Here is a 13,232-nt window from a genome sequence, read left to right as displayed (position 1 = left end):
AATAAAACATGTTAAATTCATATTTTCATCTCTAACACTATAAGAAAAAACATAGGAAGCTAAGGAGTTTTTCTTTCTACACCATATTCATTCTCATTCATAACTACTGTACAACACATGTACATAGAAGTCTTTTTTTTTTTTTTTGTTTATAGGGATAGTATTGTTAACAAATTACTAGCCAAAATGAAGAGTATATTGAAACAGTTTAGGAAGTCAGCACTTTCATTAAAATCTGACCAACATTTAAACACTAATAATAGCTAATTGATTACTACAAATCACAAAACCTGCTGCCCCATAGTACTCCTCTAACTATAATCTGGATCATCAATAAGTTGTCCAATTTGTAGCAAACTTTGCTTATTCAAACTTGGTGTATTGGAGCTTCAAGAAGATTCATGCAGCAACTAACCAACTTGATTTAATTAGGTACTAACAGAATCATAATTATCAAAATCTAATCTTACAATCCATCATCCAAGGGTCAAAAGAAAACATTTTCACATGAAGACTATTATAAAATCTTCATTGGAGTATCCACTAAACAAAAATGCATTTGAATATACAATAAGGGGTGTGGTAACTTAAGGAGTTTCTCTTAGAAAACATCTCTATGTGGAGCCTACAAATTTTGTGTGATAACATAACGATTTCCATAGTTCTGGATCCTTCCACAATCAAGAATTTTGACCTATAGAAGTCACAACAGAAAAAATAGCAACGGGGACCAAATCTCATCTTTGATCAAACTCAATACTCCAAGATCTTATCTGATTGAATTTCAAATCTTGATTGAAAATATATCGTCTAACTTCAAAGGGGGTTATGATGTATCAGGCAACAAGGTCAACTTCATCTCGATCTGGGGAGACAACATCTAATCTCATCATGCTCTTGTACTGATTTGGAACATGAGCCCCTCCATGCACACAGAGTTCCACCACAGCCGGAGCCTTGCCATAATATCTCTTCAAATTGTTATTCAGAGGAGATCCATTCAAATCGTCGACATGCCAAACATAATTTGGACCCACAAGATCATCTGTTGTTGCCTCTTGCCACACATTTGAACCATTCCGAGACTGATGCTTTGAAGCCTTGCACATTCTCAACTTATGTCCCTTTGGACCAACCTGGACCTCGGGACAATATCCACAAGTATGCACAATGTACTTCTCCATCATCTTCTTTGCACCTGAAATCATCTCAAACCATGCCTCTAGGGTATGACTACTTAAATCCCTTACTTTGTTCCGTTCTTCCTCACTCAACCAATCCAGATTGCTATTGTTCATCACTAAATTTGGGAAATTCTCTACATGCCTTGCCAGCACAGGAGATGCATTGAAAAGAGCTTTGATATTTTCAGAAGAAAGTTTTATTTTATTTTCAATATCTTCCGCAACTGATTCAAAATCAACAATTCTCCCCTCAATACAGTATATGGGTTTCGTTCTCCTTTTTGTGGGATACTTTGCAAGATCTACACCGGCCTGTATACAGAGTTCAACAATGGCAGGGATGCGAGGGACACTGAACCTCTCATCATGTCCGACTCTTGGCTTACCAGCACAGTCATAAAGATGAAAGCATTTTGGGAAGTTGACCACATGTGGAGCCCCTCTCCTTCTCCAAACATGCATTGCGCTCCTAGAAGGCTAGAACCACTCCTTGGTCGAGTACATGTTCGAATTTCATGACCAACATAACCAATGTGAACCTCATTGCATAACCTGATATGGAGAAACCAGTAAAAGTGTAGCCTAGTTCGAACGAAGAAAAAATAAATAAATAAAGAAGCACATACAATCCATAAGACCACAACACCATCTAAAAAAATATAATAATAATAAATCACACTCTTTTTTCTCTCATCATCTCTCTAAATGTTAAATGATAACAACCAGAAAGCATAGAATGCAACTCAAAACACAAAATTTCCTTAGAACATATCCATCACACAGTGCAAATCCAGACAAAAATATACACTTCCTAACTTATTCGCTCAATCTCAGCAAGTGCAACATGTTCTATACTTTAGGACAATCAAAATAATCTATCATTACCATAAGTTCTGCACAATCCATAACCAAAGTTTGAAGATTAAATGATTATGTAAAATGGAAAAAAAATTGAAACTCTTACTGCATCAAAAATCAATTTTAACAGAAACCTAATTAACTGGTTCCTCAATTTTGCAACATTTGGCAAAGTTTCTAGCTTAGAAATTTTGGAGTCAACATAAAAATCAAATATGCATAGTAACTTACTCGCAGCGCAGCACGGGAATGAGTCGGGCGAGTTGACTCAGACCAGATACGAGTGAATTTTGAGCAAGATATACTCGGTGAGCCACCTCAACGAGTTCCGGAACCAGCAACCCGTTATCCGGTGGTTCCTCCAGAACCCTACATGGCTGTGCCTTACGCGCTTCTCTCTCCTTCTTTCCCTCTCTATCAACACCTTCATCGGCGTCATGTACGGCTTCCTCTTCAATTTCCTCCGGCAAGGCCTCGGCACGTCAGAGTACGTGGATTCTCTGTCGTCCCCGAACGCCACCAGCGGTGAAATCTCTGACGAGAAGGAGAGGGTTGCATTGAAGCGGTGTGGTAGTCGCTTAAGATGAGAAATTATCTCCGAAGAGATGACAATGGCACGCATCTCCGTTAAGAATGGTTGACGGTGGAAATGGTGGAAACCACCGTACTGGGAAATGGAGCATGTGATCGGAGCTAGTAAGCTTTTTTTTTTTTTTTTTTGTCAGGGGAGCTAGTAATCTTAGAGACCGTTTAGGAGTCAGGTTCTCAATATTAGGCCTAGTTTGGGCCTCGAACCTGTAATATGATAAGCCTGTGGAATAAAAATATCATTTAGGCTAACACTTATAAATCATAGCAGTATATGACCAAAAAAATAAATAAATTAATAAATCACAAGAGTAGCAAAATGAACACTGATAAATTATATAGGCTGATTTTTTTTAATATGGTGGCATTATTGGGAAATGTTAGGGTTGATTGGTTTGGCATTATTTTCAGTTTCGGTTTTGTACTTTTTTTTAACAATATTTTCACTAAAATTAAAATTACCTTGAATTATCTAAACAACTATAATAATTTTTTTCACTATAATTATGATTTCCTTATCCTATAACTTATGAAGAACATCAATTCATTCTTCCAAAGCCAATATAACATCATAGAATACAAGAATCCAATTGAAACATACAGTAACAAGTACCTACATATTCTACAGGTTAATCAATATTGGCACTTCAACGCTTTAATTTATATATGATGTATCAGAGGGGAGAATTTTATTAACAAGAGTGTCATAACTATACTAAACATCTGTAAATGTGCTATGTGAGTGATTGATTTCCTTTTTCTCTGAATTTAATTTCATATAAAACAATAAAATAAATTGGGCAATATCAATTGGTATCAATAATATTTATTCTGAATTGTTGTGCTGCCAGATAACAAATGATTAAAGTAGACAGTGTTCGGACAAATTAGAAGAACGAACCTGAAGAGTTTTCAAACCGAGTGAGAGAGAAGAGCGAAGAGGGAGCAGAGCAGCGAACGACAGGGGAGAAGGAGGCAATAGCTGAATCGAAGGGATAGGGGGACACCGGGACAAGGGACTACAAAAGGCTTCTCACTTCTGGAAGAGGGTTGAATAGCTGATTTTTTTTCTAGTTTTATCTCGTTTACACAGTAAACGAAATAACATTTCATGTATCTTGTTTACAGTATAAACGAGATAAGACACGTCAGCTGCAACGCGTCTATCTCCTTTACACTGTAAACGAGATAGATCTCGTTTACAGTGTAAATGACATAGACATGTACACCTATCAAGATTTATTGGAGTGCCTGGCACCTACAGCTTCCCATTGAACTGTCATTTCACCTGATCAACGTGGTGAAACCAGATAATGTTGAAGTAGACTAACGGGACGGCTGACAACTAGGTCTCCCACTCCTTCTTCTCAAGGAACCAGTACAGACACAGAGCTTGTATCGCAGGATCATCGTACACTCTCCATGCAAATTGAATAAAAAATATTTTCGACATCAGTAACCATACGCTATTTATCTAACTGTCGAAAATATAACGTACTATAACACAGCAAGTATTTAAAATCATAATATATTTTATTTCATGACTAACATCATCGAACCGTAACCGGTCGATCGAAACCCTCTAATGCAGGACCTTGACCTGATGCTGATTCCTACTCTATTGCTGCAATTCAACCAACCTGACAGTAAAGGAAATATATACAATTTGTTAAGTAACAAACCATATGAATTGATAACAATATTTAATGCAAATACAAAAAATAAACATTAGTTACCTCGTAGCCAACGGATACTGGTAGATTCCTCTATCTGGTGGACACCACTGAGAAAATCTCTAATAAATCTAGCTCATCAACAGCGGAGTGCAACCGGCGTTGTTCATGACGCCTCACTGTGCTGCCGAACAGAGTAACTAGTAAGTCCAGGCCAGCACAGCCGAGTCCCAAGATAACGACCTACACTCCCTGAAGTCCCGGAGAAGCGGTAGCCAACGTATGTGCACCAGGTTGTTAGACTTATCTGTCATCAGATACCCTCCGATCAGTAACATAATATAGCACTTGGCGTACTGTCGGAGTCTCCGGATCGTCGGTCGGGAGCATTTGGCGGACATGATCCCGCAACCACACTAGTTTCAGTGTAAAAGACTCATTCCTCTACGCAACCTACTGTGCCGCCACTGGAGGCCTGACATCAAGCAGCTACTCCACCATAGCCCACGTCTCCATGCCGTACCACCTACCGAAGTAACGGAGACACCCCCAACGGGATTGTCGTGTGCGCATAGGCCTAGGTGGTACGCCACGTCCTGCAGAGTGATGGTGACCTCACCCCACGGGAAATGAAACGTGTGCGTCTCCGGACGCCATTGCTCTACGAGTGCCGAAATCAGGGAATTGTCAAAAGTGAAGTCCCTAAGTAGCACCGTGTCGCTGAATCCAACTTCAGCCAAATACGGGACGATGGCGTCCGGTGGAAGAAGGGTATGGCTCACTCGTCGGGGCAGTAAAAGACGAAACCTCTGAACAATAAAATAAAATTATAAAAAGATGATCATAAATTTATGCACATTATTGAATTCTTACTCTTTTTTGTGTGTTTAGATCAGCTTAACATGGATACAACACAAATATTTCTATCTAACTTACAGTTACTTCTAATTAAAAACATACTTCCATGTTTCTAGCCTACACATGTCTCTAAATTACATATGCCAGGATACCTTTCATAATTAGAACGTTATACATACTAACAACCTAGCACAAGAAAAAAAAAAGTTCCAAACCAATAATTAAGTCATAACAACCTTGCACAAGCAAATAGAGTTCTAAATTCCTTTTAGAGACCTATCACTAAACTATTTAACTACGTTCTTGTCAATTCAGGACTACCCTAACAATGGCCACACACTTAGATTAAACAAACAAAACGCAACTAACCTCGAAGTCGGTTGCTCCGGCATAATGCGATGTGTTGTTCATCCTGTTGATGTCTCCGTTGTTCCCTACCTGGCGTGCCATCACCGTATCAGTCTAAAATAGGGTAAGAAAGGGATAAAAGAGGAGAGAAAGAGGTTGACTCAGTCAAAATGGGGCCCAGACTGCCGGTGTAAACGACTTCTACTTAATGGCGCGGACAGGCCTTATCTCGTTTATAGTGTAAATGAGATAGACACGTTGCAGCTGACGTGTCTTATCTCGTTTACACTGTAAACGAGATAAGACTAGAAAATTTAAATCGGTAAATATTTTTTAAATTATTTATTTCGGTAATTATTACATTTATTTTATTTATTTAAATAAAAAATCCGTTGAATGGTAGAATAACTTGTTTTATTAAGTGCATAGGATAAAGTATATTTTTGTTGATAAAATTTTTGAAAACTTTTAAAAATACTCTTAACAATTAATTTGTTTTAGTTTTGTGCCTAACATTTGAAATAAATTTCAACTTTATTCTTACTATCAACTTTTTAAGGCGTGTTTGGTAAAGGCGTTGGGGAGGTTCTTGAAAGTTTCACTTTTATTTTTGGCAATTTTTATCTTTCTGAACGCAAAAATGATTTTGCATTTGAACACACGTTCAGAAGAAGCTAAAATTTGTAACTTCTGCGTTTCACTTTCATGGTTGCTGAGTATCTTGAAAAATTAGGTAAAAATTTTATTTCTTTTTTTTATCAATCCTACCCTTCATTCTTTTCTATAAAAAGGATACCAATAACTATTACGTTCACAGTAGTTTTTTGTAATTCTTCCTACTTCTTTATAGTTCTTCGTTTCAATTTTTTTTTTCATCAAAATCGTTAAGATCTATTTCCATCATGGAAAATTGAATATTTTAATTTTTTTATTATTTTTAGTACTCATTTTCATATTTTAATTTTTATATTTTTTATTTATATGATAAATATTTTTATATTATTTGTATAGTGTTCTGATTTCTCATGTTATATTTCTATGAATTTTTTTTATTATACAATTTTTTATATGTATATTTTTTATGAAATCTTTTTTTTATTTTTGTTTGGCTTTCTTCATATGATTTTTTATTTATTTTATTGTATTTTTTTATTCATATGACGAATGTTGTTGACTTTTTTATGATATTTTTATTATTTTTTATTCATATAAATTCTTTTTTTTATCCTGTACTGCATTGTATTTATGTTGTGTATGAAATTCTTTTATTTTTTATTTTATTTTATTCATATGAATTTTATTTACTTTTTATTGTATTTTTTTGTTTATATAATATATATTGTTGGTTTTATAAAATTTTTATTATTTTTTATCTGTATAATTTTTTTTCTATTCTTTGATGTACTTTATTTTTTTTTATATTAATTTTTTTATTTTTTATTCTGACTTTATAAAATTTGTAATTGTAATTATTATTATATACTATATTTATTATCAAAATTTTGTATGACATAAATTATGATCTTATAAAGAAAAGAAAAAGTAAATAAAAAATTAATTATAAGTAACAATAGAACCATAAATAATGAAAATTTATAGTCTAAAATAATATTCAATTAAAGAGTATTAACACTACTAGAAAAATTATAGAATATTTTTTTTTGTTTGACATTATAAAATTTATAGTACTCTCTTTCATATTTTTATTGTATTTATTTTATTTACATGATAAATAGTTTTTATATTATTTTTGTTAGTATTCTGATTTTGTATGTATATAAAAAAATTATTTAAATTGATGTCTCTTTTAATAATTTTTCATCTAAAAATAATTTTAAAGAGTATAATCTAAACAACATTTATTTTACTATAATCAATTTTAATATAAAAATTATCAAATATATATCACGTTAACTCAAATTTATTTTTTTTTTATCAAAATTAATTTTACAAAATTAATTAATTTTATGCAAACGAATAACCTAAACACACCCTTAATAATACACCACAATATCACCCCACCACCAACACCCTATATCCAACAATCATGTCCCCCGCTACCAATATCATTATCAACATTCCATGAAAAAACTCCACTTCTTCACTTCCATATTGAATCTTTCCTTTTATCCTCTTCTTCCAATGTTTTTTCTCCTTCTTTTTTTCGCTGTCTTTACAAGTAAAATGATATCTTATTCACAATTAAAATACTAGCAACTTAGTGAGTGTAGATTGCATATTCTATTAATCTACCTTCCTCTACCACACTCACTTTTTCTTTTAGCGCATGCGTTCTCTGCGAAACTTTTTTACTATTTCTTTTCCACTTAATTTTCGATTTGTTTATTCGTTCGATTTCTTTCTACCTTCTGTATGTACGCGAGCGGAAGTGCGCGCAAATGTGGGCGTGTGGGGGCGTGTGTGTGCATGATGGATTTAGGATTTGTTGTGTTAGTTGAAATTGTGATGGGGAAGAAAAATAGACAAAGACGGTGGTGACAATGAAGGTGAAAATTCAGTGACAATGGTGAATGAGGAGGTGGAGGAAGTGGTAGAGATCTAAACTTAGTTTGTTAAAACTTTTTGGAGAAGAGCACAAACATCTCGTTTTGTGTTTAGTAAATTAAAAGTTTTATGTGCTTATACTTGCAGTTTTAAAAATTTAAGGATACTTTTAAAAACATTTAAAGGAGAACTTTTTAAAATTGACTTATACTTATCAAAATTAAAGAGTCTAATATAACCTTATATAATAATAAATATCCAAATTACCATTTTTACATATGTCTATTATGATTTTTTTTTACTTTTAAAATCTATTTTATCAAATACAATTATGATATTTATGCTTATCGAAAACCATTTTTAGTTTGATTTTACTAAATTCAAAAAATAAAAATTTTACTAAACCAAGTTTTAAGGTGATGAAGGGTGGGGTGGAAAGGGGAAGGAGGAGGGAAAGGGAGGGATGGTTGATGGGTGGAGGTGGGATCCGGTGAAGTTGTTAATGATGATCATGTTGATAGTGATGGTGTTGGTGGCTCTAAGTGAGGGGTAAATGTAGTTGGGTTGTGGTTAGTGGCGGATCCAAAAATTTTATAAGAGAGGGCGAAATTAAATATAAAATAAATTAAAATAATATAATAAAAAATTAACAAAATATAATTTATAGTATATAAGTCAAAATTAATAATTATATTATATAAAAATTAATATTCAACTACATACTTTAAGATTTTGGTATTTTTAAATTTGTTCTGTCATTTATATAACTAAAATATCAATTTATCATCTGAAATAAATTTTGAAGCATTTTCTTTTTCAACATATACAATCATATAATCTGCTAAAAATTTATCTTTTATCTTATTTTAAAGTTTTATTTTAATAATTTTTATTATTTAAAAATTTATTTAATTGTTACTATTGCCATAAAAAGAGTCAAAATAATTTTTTTTATAGTTGTTACTTTTTATATTAATACAAATCTATATTTTTAATAACCTTTTAATTATTTATTTATTTATACGTTTTTATTTTTTTAAATTTATTTGTTAATTGCTACTAATATATTATAATACATATTATAATGTATACATATTAAAATTTTAACATGTAAATTTTTTTAGAATGTTAATATATTAAAATATATTTAATCTAATATATATATATATATATATTAATTATATAATAATAATAAACTAATAATATTAATTTTTTTTAAATGGGGGGACCATGGCTACCTTAGCCCCCGTAAATTTGCCACTGGTTTTAGTGTTAGGTGAGGGATAATGACTAGAGAGGTGGCGATAAAATGAGAAAAAGAAGTCCAATGAAATTGTGGGTGTTGTTGAAGATGTTGGTGAAATTTATTTCAAAAGTTAAGCCAAAATTGAATCAAATTAAAGGTTAGAGATATTTTTTACTTCTAAATTTTAATCAAGTAATCAGCAATTTTAATCAAGTAATCAGCAACAATATGCATCAGTCATCACATTAGCGACAAAAAATTTAGAATAACAAAAATTTTAACAATAACTTTTGATAATCAAATAATTAGCAACAATGAAAAACACAAACTTACACAAAAACTCAAACCATTGACAACAGAATTCAGAATCACAAAAAATTCTAACAAAGACTTTTAATCAAGTATTCAACAACAAAAATTTCAAATTCAAAAATAGAAAATTCACCATCTAAAGCCAGAGAATAAAAAAACATAAAAATTATGCAAAGAATCCAAACTCAGCATCCAAACTAAATTCAGAATTACATCAGCAACCACCCCAACTCCGAATACAAAATTAACAACCATTCAAATCAACCATCAACCCCAACACAGTACCCCATCAACAAAACTAAATCAGACAAATTAACTCAACAAAAAAGTAAACAGAATCATTCAAATCAACCATCAACCATTATTTCAAAAATCAACAACATAAATTGAAGCAACAGTGCTTACCGACGGCGAGAGAGGAAGGGAAGTGAGCTCGTACACAGAGAAAGGAGGCTCGAAGATAGAGGCTTGATGACGAGGACAAAGACGATGAGTTCAGAGCCGACGACAATGACCACAGAGATGACTTGATTACGACGATGGAGACTACGATGCCAACAGCTCTGAGTAGACCTTCTATATATATATGAGAGAGAGAGAGAGAGAGAGAGAGAGAGAGAGAGAGAGAGAGAGAGAGAGAGAGAGAGAGAGAGGACGACGACGACGACGACTGAGCAACTCTCTATGACGGTAGCGCCACAGGCTCAACGCAGACCTTCATGTGACGGGTAGGAGAAGAGAAACGACGACAATAGGCCCGAGAGATGACGAGAATAGGGCGAGAGAAGAGGAACGTTGAGCAACGACGGCACTACGATTTGTCCCCACCGGCGGCCCCAGCACCCTCTACCCGAGGAGAAGAGTTCGGCGATGAGCTTGGAGTGGATGGTGGCTGGGTGCTGCTGTGAAAAAAGGTTTAGGGTTGGGTGCATAGTTGTTAGAACGGAACTGATCATTCTACTAGTTCACTGGTTCAACTGGTGAGTCACGGGTTGAACCAGTGACTCGGTCTTATATAAATAAAAAATATAAAATAGTCAATAACTTAATATTAAAATTTGAATTAGTCATCTACAATAATATCTTAATTTAACAACAAACAAGTCTCAATTGGTCAATACTACTATAATAGTATCTTAATTTAACACACAAGAGTAATAATTTATGAATTATATCCAAGGAATAATTCAGCAATTCAGCAATTCAAAAATTTTGTAATTCATAAATTAATTCAAAACTGATTCAAAATCAATCCAAAACCAATTCAACTAATTCAGCAATTGAAAACCAATTCAACATTTCAACTCTGCTAAGAAGCCAAAACTAAATGAAGAACTATGCAATAGCTTGAAGAACAAATAACAACAGAGGAACCCTTTGAGAAAACAGAACAAAAATCAATAACCTATTGTAATCTGAATATGCCTCTTTGTTAGTATAAGAAAGAAAAGTGTATACAAAAGCAATGATCTATATCTCTCTTTTTAGAACCGGATGACTCATAGCTATTTATACATGTACTGCAAAAATATTATGCAAGCCAATAACCACTTGAGAACATCAATTCTAACTAACCAATCTTGAGTTTTCTTGACTTGTTTTTTTAATATCTTTGCTATCTTTATTTATACCTTCAACAAATTCAACCACTGCCATATTTATATTTTTAATCAGCTCATAAACCAATCAATAATAAAATTCACAGCAATAATACAAAAAATTTAAATAGATGAAGACTGTTGCTACGTGATATGAATAGCCTTGTCCACAAACAGTTTGAGAAAGCAACTTCTGCGAACATGACTTATATGTAAGTGTGTGTAACTAACGCACGCATGCACACACATGCCTGTATAAAAATCAATCATGCTAGGAATATACTAAAAAAGATAATGTCCAATTTGATTCTTGAACGTTCATCAAAATAGTCTCTTACTTTCAAAAATAATCAAATTGGTCTTTGAATCTATAAATTGTGAATCTTTGATCGTCTCTAATTTAACTGTGGCTAACATAGTGTTAACATGAAACATTACAGTGCCAACGTGACACCTCAATAGTAACATGGCTAAGACTTGAATATGATCAAATAAGTGTTCCAAATTAGTTAATTGAAATCATTTTAGTCTCTACACTAATATAAAATCATTTAATCAAAATGAGTCCAATTAACTAATTTAGGACACCTATTTGATTACTAAAACCTTAGCAATGCCACCTTACTGTTGGAGATGTCACACTAGCTCTTTAATGCTCGTATTATGTTAATAATAGTTAAATTAGGAACGAAGGAGATTCAAGATTTGTAAATTTAGGGACCAATTTGGTCTTTTTCAAAAGCCAATAATTATTGTGATGAGTATTAGGAATTTTAGAGGCGAAATTCGACATTACCTCATAAAATATATTATGAAATATAAAATATACAATAAAAATAATTTAAACAATACAGAGTTATACACAAAAATACATAATAATTGATTTTGATTTAATATTTAATTTTAATATATACATAGTATGTTTGTATACAAATATATTTTGCTGTAGCTATCATTAAAATGAATATGATAACATGGCACACACTTATAAAAAGTAAATTTTATATATGATTATAAAATTTTTAATAACATTTAAAAATTGTAACTAAAATTAAGATTATATTTTAATTCCATCGCACTTTTTGCTAATTTTTATTTTGAAATAAAAAATAAGACAAAATAGTGAAAAATCTTAATTTTAGCCATATTTTCTTAATTATCAAAATTTTAATAACGATAGTCATGGTAACATCATAGGTATAATATGATGAGTTGTAGTAGTTAATTCTCCTGCCCAAGCATATAATGCTGATTAACTCATGATTTCATCCATTTTAACACCTCGGGTCATTTGCTTAATGCTCATATTAATTGACAGTCATTTCACCTAATTCACGGTTTAACAATAGTCCTTTTGAAAATTTGGGAACTGCCAGTGATAGGCTAGAATGCTAATTGTATGGTCAAGAAGAAACAGCCCAGCAAAGTTAAACTGCTGGTGAGTACTATAATTTTCTGCTTTTTTTTTTTTCATTTTATGGAAATAGTGCATAAATATATATAGCATATATAATACGTTAGTTTCGTGAATCGTGATATAGGAAAGTGAGCTCGGAATATGATATAGTAGGTAAAATTTTATTTTTGGGTGGAAAATAAGTGGTCTAACCTTGGCACAATATGGTAAGGTTGTTGTCTTGAGTTTCAGTCCTTTCCTTAGGAGAGTGCTTGTAAGAAGATTTGAACACTAATGCAAGAATCAAGATAATTTTAGGTTCGTAAACTTACTTGAAAATGTTACTCCACGCCACCTCAGTGCCGAAGATATTTGTTTTTCAATGTTCTTGGATGTGTCCTTGCCTAAGGTTCTTGTGTGTGAGTTGGGGTAGAAAGCCATCTTATATATTATAGACAATAAGGGGTGCAACTTAGCTTGTGATTGGTCCATGTTATAACATGACGAGGACAGTAAGGAAGGAAAGCTTTGGAGTGCTTGAGTGCTTGAAAATAGAAGTACCATGTTTCTAAGAATTTTATATTTGTCTTTTGTAACAAGAGACAGAACTAGGAAATGTTTGACATAATTCTCTTTTTTTTTTTCCTTTTCTTTGATATTACATAA

At 32.5% G+C, this 13,232-nt stretch overlaps 1 pseudogene; it reads right to left on the bottom strand.

Moving 5' to 3' along the window:
• Positions 1 to 202: 202 nt before the first annotated feature.
• LOC130969163 (APO protein 3, mitochondrial-like) lies at positions 203 to 10,597 on the bottom strand (annotated as a pseudogene).
• Between the last annotated feature and the right edge of the window lie 2,635 nt (positions 10,598 to 13,232).

The sequence above is a fragment of the Arachis stenosperma genome, chromosome 3, assembly GCF_014773155.1.
Source record: "Arachis stenosperma cultivar V10309 chromosome 3, arast.V10309.gnm1.PFL2, whole genome shotgun sequence".
NCBI lineage: Eukaryota > Viridiplantae > Streptophyta > Magnoliopsida > Fabales > Fabaceae > Arachis > Arachis stenosperma.
This window is presented reverse-complemented; position numbering and strand designations above follow the sequence as displayed.